This window comes from Salvelinus sp. IW2-2015, unplaced genomic scaffold (genome assembly GCF_002910315.2).
Source record: "Salvelinus sp. IW2-2015 unplaced genomic scaffold, ASM291031v2 Un_scaffold3758, whole genome shotgun sequence".
Classification (NCBI taxonomy): Eukaryota; Metazoa; Chordata; class Actinopteri; order Salmoniformes; family Salmonidae; genus Salvelinus; species Salvelinus sp. IW2-2015.
In genome coordinates, this window is record NW_019945032.1 from 55,616 (window position 1) to 63,202 (window position 7,587).

Consider the following 7,587-nt stretch of genomic DNA (forward strand, 5'->3'; position numbering starts at 1 on the left):
ATCCTTGCTCGAAATCTTGCCAACAAACCAAAAAACCCCCCCAATAAAAATAACATTATGACATTTAATATTGAAGTTAAGATAAAGAGGTTTCCCGTTAAATTATACATTTCTTCTCAGAGGCAGATAAATCAAGCCCATGTTTGTAACTCTTGCCAGCTCACTCCAGTTCACCTCCCCTCTGCCAGCTGAAGGACCACACACAATGTGCAATCCCACACGGCACTCTATTTCTATATATACACTACTTTAACAAAGCCCTATGTGCCATGTTCAAAAGGTTAGTTGCACTAAATAGGGATAGGGTGCCTATGGAGACTCATTCAGATCTCTGGCAGTCAGTATTAGTAAGTCTAACACACTCCTCCTGGCCAGCCAGACTAATGCACAGGAACAGTCTAATACATTTCGGCCTTTATATTCTCATGCTCATCATTTAGGTATCTAGATGGAGATGGTTGGCAGGATTTTCTATTCTGTTAAAAGCAAATAATACCAGTGACAAAATAATACAGTGAAGGTGCCAGTCTAAGCTGTGTAGAAAGTGGAGAGAGAAAGGCAGATTATAGAGTGAGAGACAGAGAGAGGGATCTGTGCCAGATAGAGAGAGAGAGGGAGAGAGAGGATATGTGCAGAGACAGAGAGAGAGAGGGAGGGACGATGGATCTGTTGCAGGAGAGAGAGAGAGGCAGGAGGAGGGTCTGTGCAGAGAGAGAGGGATTGTGCAGAGAGAGAGAGAGAGGCAGGGAAAGTACAGGGATCCTGTGCAGAGAGAGGAGCGAGAGAGAGGCCAGGGAGAGAGAGGAGTGGCGCTGGCAAGAGGGAGAGAATGAGGCAGGGAGAGAGAGGGATCTGTGCAGAGACAGAGAGAGAGAGGGAGGGAGAGGGGATCTGTCAGAGAGAGAGGGTGAGGGAGGGAGGAGATGAAGCAGGTGATTGCTGTGCAGAGAGGAGAGAGAGAGAGAGAGAGAGAGAGGGGTGGAGGAGATACAGAGGGTAGGCGAGAGAGAGTTGATGAGAAAGAAGAGGGCTAACTGACTGTAGGTATTTTTGTGTTTGTGGATTAATCTATTGTTGACACAGTCCCAAACATGTTTTGCTTGTCAGCAATCAACTTTTCAAGATCATGTTAACTGTTCAAAATATAGCAATTCGGCAGGTATGATCGACTAATGAAACAAATAGAGGTTTCCTTTAAGGGATTTTTCTGCCCTCATTTCTGAACCCTGTCCAGGAAGGCAAAGCTCTGCAGTAGTAATGTCCTCCCTGCTTCCACAGCAGTGTTGCTCTTGTCAATTGATTAATTGCACTAGCTCAGCCTGTCTCCAATAAATGTCCTTTAGGAATCTACTTTGCCTGATGAGAGAATCCTGCACTCGTAGGTCAGTTGAGAGGGACACACTTTCTGCTGTGTGCAGGATGAAAGCTGATTGCGGTTTTGGTCCTCCGCTCGGCTTCCCCCTCCCCCGTCTCTCCACCCTTGCAGCCCTGTCAGCAGCACTCCCTCCACCTCCGTACTCTCCTCACCTTTCTGCAGCTTGCCTCTTGTCAGCAGACCCTCCCCTCCCCCGTCTCTCCACCCCTGCAGGCCTCCCCTCCCCCGGCTTTCTCGTATTTTCCACCCTATTTCTATCCCACCCTTCCTCCCCTTCCCCCCGTCTCTCCACCCTGCAGCCTTCCTCCTCCCCGTTCATACCCACCCTGCAGCCCCCCTCCCCCCGTCTTCTCCAACCCCTGCAGCCTCCCTCCCCCCGTCTCTCCACCCTGCAGGCTGTCCAGCAGCCCTCCCACTCCCGTCTCTCCACCCTGCAGCCTGCCCCTCCCCCCGTCTCTCCACCCTGCAGCATCCTGTCAGCAGACCCTCCCCTCCCCCCGTCTCTCCACCCTCGCAGCCTCACCCTCTCCGCCCGTCTACTCCACCCTGCTCAGCCTCTCCCCTCCCCCCGTGTCTCCTCCCCTGCAGACCTCCCTCCACCCGTCTCTCCAGCCTGCAGCCTCCCCTCCCCCCGTGTCTTCTCCACCCTCAGCCTCCCCTCCCCCGTCTCGTCCGACCCTGCAGAGCCTCCCTCCCCCGTCTCTCCACCCGTGCAAGCCTGATTCAGCAAGCCCATCCCTCCCACGTTCTCCCCTTCCCCCGTTCTCTCCACCCTGCAGCCTGTCAGCAGCCCTCCCTCCCCCGTCTCTCCACCCATGGCAGCCTGTCAGCAGCCCTCCCCTCGCCCCCGTTCTCTCCACCCTGCAGCCATGTCAGCACCCTCCCTCCCCCCGTCTCCCCTCCCCCAGTCTCTCCACCTGCCTCCCTTATTCACCATTACCAACACTGCAGTCCTCCCCTTCTCAATCAGACAATTACTGGACAGTCCTTCCCCTTTTACAACCAGCACCCCTCCCCTTCTCCAAACCATCACTCCAAAATTGACAGCCCACCCCTTCTCCAACCAGCACGCCCTCCCCTTCTCCAACCGCCACCAAACACTGGACAGTCCCTCCCCTTCTCCAACCAGCACCCAACACTGAACCAGTCCCTCCCCATTCTCCAACCAGCAACAACACCTGACAGGGCCCACCCTCTCAACCAGCAACAACACCGAGGAGTCTCTCCCCGTCTCCACGCACCAACACTGGACCAGTCCCTCCCCTTCTCCAACCAGCACAACAACTGACGTCCCTTCCCCTCTCAACCAGCACCCAACACTTGACAGTCCCTCCCTTCTCCCAACCAGCCCCAACCACTGACAATTCCCTCCCTTACTCCCAACCAGCACCAACAACTGACAGCCCCTCCCCTTCTCAACCAGCACCAATCACTGACAGTCCCTCCCCTTCTCCAACCAGCACCAACACTGACCAGTCCCTCCCTTTTTCAACCAGCACCAACACTGACACCCTCCCCTTTCTCAAACAGCACCAACACCAGTCCCTCCCCTTCTCCAACCAAGCCACCAACACTGACAGTCCCTCCCCTTCTCCCACTAGCACAACACTGACCCTCCCCTTCTCCAACAGCACCAAATCAGTCCCTCCCTTCTCCAACCAGCCACCAACACTGACAGTCCTTCCACTTCTCCAACCAGCACCAAAACTTGACGCTCTCCTCCCCTTCTCCAACCAGCACCCACTGCCCTTCTCCAACCAGCACCAACAATAATCTAGCCCCACCCCTTCTCCATCCCAGCACAACACTGACGCATCCCTCCCTCTTCTCCAACCAGCACCAACACTGTACAGTCCCTCCCCCATTCTCTCCACCAGCACCAAACTTAACGTCTCTCCCCTTCTCCAACCAGCAACCCCTGCCCTTCTCCACTAGCACCAACACTGACAACCTCCCCTTCTCCAACCAGCACCAAACACTTACAGTCCACTCCCCTCTCCAACCAGCACCGACACTGACAGTCCCTGCCCTTCCTCCACTAGCACCAACACTGGACACCCTTCCCCTTTCTCCAACAGCACCAACACTCAGTTCCCTTCCCCTTCTCCAAACCAGCACCAACGACTGACAGTCCCTCCCCTTTTCTCCCAACCAGCACCAACACTGACAGTCCCCTCCCCTTTCTCCAACCAGCACCAACACTGACAGCCCCAACCCCTTCTCCAAACCAGCACCCCTGCCCTTCTCCAACCAGCCACACAAACAATACAGTCCCTCACTTATTCCAAACGAGCACAACACTGACAGTCCCTCCCCCTTCTCCAACCAGCACCAACACTGAAGCCCCTTCCCCTTCTTCAACCAGCCACCAACACTCAGTCCCTCCCTGTCTCAAACCAGCACCAACACTGACAGTCTCCTCCCCTTCTCCAACCAGCACCAACACTGACATGCCCTCCCCTTCTCCAACAGCACTCAACCTGACAGTCCCTCCCCCTTTCTCCAACCAGCACAAACCACTGACAGTCCCTCCCCCTTCTCCCAACCAGCACAACACTGACAGGCCCTCCCCTTCTCCAACCAGCACCAACACTGACATCCCTCCCCTTCTCCAACCAGCACCACGACACTGACAGTCCCTCCCCTCTCCAACCAGCACCATACACTTGACAATCCCTCCCCTTCTCCAACTCAGCACCAACACTGACAGCCCTCCCCTTCTCCAACAGCACAACACTGACAGTCCCTCCCTTCTCCAACCAGCACCAATCACTGACAGTCCTTCCCCTTCTTCAAACAGCACCAACACTGACACCTCCCCTTCTCCCAAACCAGCACCAACACTCCAGTGTCCTCCCTTCTCCAACCAGCACCAAACACTGACAGTCCCTCCCTTCTCCCACTAGCACCAAACTACTGACACCCTCCCCTTCTCCAACCAGCACCAAACACTCAGTCCCTCCCTTCTCCAACCCGTAACAACATGGTACATCCTTCCGACTTCTCCAACCAGCACCAAAACTGAACGTCTCTCCCCTTCTGCCAACCAGCAGCGCGCGTGTACCCTTCTCCAACCTAGCCACCAAACAATGACAAGCCCCAACCCCTTCTCCCATTCAGGCACCAACACTGAGCACCCTCCCCTTCTCCAAACCAGCACCACCACTGACAGTCCCTCCCCTTCTCCAACCAGCACCAACACTCGAACGTCTTCCCCCTTTCTCCACCAGCACCTTGCCTTCTCCCACTAGCACCAACACTGACAACACTCCCCTTCTCCAACCACACAACTTACAGTCCTCCCCTTCTCCAACCAGACCGACACTGACAGTTCCCTGCCCTCTCCACTAGCACCAACACTGACACCCTCCCCTTCTCCAACCAGCACCACCTCAGTCCCTCCCCCTTCTCCAACCAGCACCCAACACTGACAGTCCCTCCCCTTCTCCAACCAGCACCAACATGTGACAGTCCCTCCCTCTTCTCCAAACCAGCACCAACACTGACAGCCCACCCCTTCTCCAAACCAGCACCCCTGCCCTTCTCCAACCAGACCAACAATACAGTCCCTCCACTTATCCAACCAGCACCAACACTGACAAGGCCTCCCCTTCTCCAACCAGCACCAAACACTGACATGCCCCTCCCCTTCTCAACCAGCACAACACTCAGGACCCTTCCCTTCTCCAACAGCACCAACACTGACAGTCACTCCCCCTTCTCCAACCAGCACCAAGCAATGGGACAGTCCCTCCCCTTCTCCAACCGTAGCACCAAACACTGACAAGTCCTCCCCCTTCTTCCAACCAGCACCAACACTGACGTCCCTCCCCCTTCTCCAACCAGCACCAACACTGACAGTCCCTCCCCTCTCCAACCGCAGCCAACACTGACAGTCCCCTCCCCTTCTCCACCAGCACCAACACTGACAGTCCCTCCACCCTCTTTCTCTCCAACCAGCCCAAACACTGCAGTCCCATCCGACCTTCTCCAACCCAGCACCAACTCACTGACAGTCCCCGCCCCTTCTCCAACCATCCACCAACACTGACAGTTCCCTCCCCTTCTCAAACCAGCACCCCTGCCCTTTTCCAACCATCACCAACACTGACAGTCCCTCCCCTTTTCCAACCAGCACCAAAACTGAACGTCTCTCCCTTCTTCCAACCAGCACAACAACTCGACCAGTACCCGTCCCCTTCTCCAACAGCACCAACACTGGACAGTCCCTCCCCTTCTCCACCAGCACCGACACTGCCAGTGCCCTCCCCCTTCTCCAACCAGCACCGGACACTGACAGTCCCTCCCCTTCCTCCAACAGCCCACCAACACTGCCAGTCCCTGATCATTCTCCAACCAGCACCACACTGACAGCCCTTCCCCTTCTGTTCAACCAGCACCCCTTCCCTTCTCCAACTCAGCACCAACACTGCCAGTCCTCACACCTTCTCCAACCAGCACCAACACCCGCCAGTCCCTCCCCTTCTCCAACCAGCACCAATAACTCAGCCCTCCCCTTCTTCCAACCAGCACCCCTCCCCTTCTCCAAACCAGCACCAACACTGACACCCTTACGTTCCCACGTACCCCTGCCCTCTCTGTCTCAGCTCTAACCTTCTGCCACCCCTCAGCTCCGCCCCATCCCCTGGTGCTGTTACCCATGGAACTCCTACATTCGGAGGCAAATCACCGCTGTGGTTATTCTCTTTTCTGTTTTAAATCAGAGAAGAACTGGCCTCTAAAGCTTGTTGGCATCGATGGCAGTGTGCACTATTGTCAGTGTGTGTGATGTTTAGCCGTGTTTTTTGTCGTGTGTGGATCCGTGTGGTTGTGGTAGTGGACTTGCGTGTGTTATGGTCACGGATTAGTTAAGGAGGAATAACACAAAACTGAACACGATACTATATGATCATGTAAAAAGCCCACGTACTACATTTAAATTGATAACATCGTAAAAGCTTGTACATACTGTAAAGCTTCACACAGAGAGGTGCAAACTCTGTGCCTGGGATGTTAGCCCGGGGTAGAAGGTGGGGATTTTGGGGTTAGAGGGTTCTTGGCCTAGAACAACACACTTCCTGTTAAGTCTACGTGACATGAGGCAAGTCCGGAGCAGAGGACTGGAGCACGAGACTGGAGCAGAACTGGAAGCAGAGCTGGAGGAGAGACTGCGAGGAGAGACAGGGAATGTCTAGAAGGAGAGACAGGAGGAGAGACAGGAGGGAGGGACTGGGGAGGAAGGAGGAGAGACAGGGGGAGAGGACTGGGAGGAGACTGGAGGAGAGGACCTGGGGGAGAGACTGGAGGGAAGACAGGGGGAGGTCTAGAAGGAGGAGACAGGGGAGAGACAGAGGAGAGACTGGAAGAGAGACTGAAGAGAGCACTGGAAGAGAGATGCGAAGAGAGACTGGAAGAGAGACTGGTAGGAGAGACTGGAGGAGAGATGGAGAGAGGACAGGAGGAGAGGACTGGGGAAGGTCTTAGAAGGAGAGATCAGGAGGATACAGGAGGAGAGACCTTGGAAGGAGACTGGGGAAGGTTCTAGAAGGAGAGACAGGAGGAAGAGGATCTGGAGAGAGACTGGACGAGAGACTGAAGAGAGACTGGAGGAGAGACTGGAGGAGAGACTGGGGAAGTTCTGAGAAGGAGAGACAGGAGGAGAGACTGAGGAGAAGACTGAAGGCGAGACTGGTGATGGAGAGGACTGGGGGAGAGACTGGGGAAGGTCTAGAAGGAGAGACAGGAGCGAGAGAAGCCGGAGGAGGACACAGGAAGCAGAGACAGGAGCAGAACTGGGAGCAGAGACTGGAGGAGGTCTAGGAGGAAATCAGGAGGAGAGATGAGGAGGTGCAGAACAGGAAGAGAGACTGGAGGAGAGACTGGGGACAAGTCTAGAAGGAGAGACAGGAGGAGGCAGTTACATGCCAGGTTGGAAAGTATCTAGAGAAGGAGGCAGACATGACGTCTGAGACAGTGAGAGAGACACGGATGGAGCCGGTCTAGTGAGGATTCTAGATCAGCGACGGATGGGTATAAGAACGACATAGTTCGGCATATATCTAATACTCTCATGTCTTATGAGAAGTTCCTCCACTGTGCGCAAGATGCCAGAAGGAACTATTGAGCATATCCCTACCTCTACTGTTTTCTAGAATGAGTGTCTGCACTTGGTCTAGAAGCCACGAGGAGTGGGCGAGGACATTATACTAGAA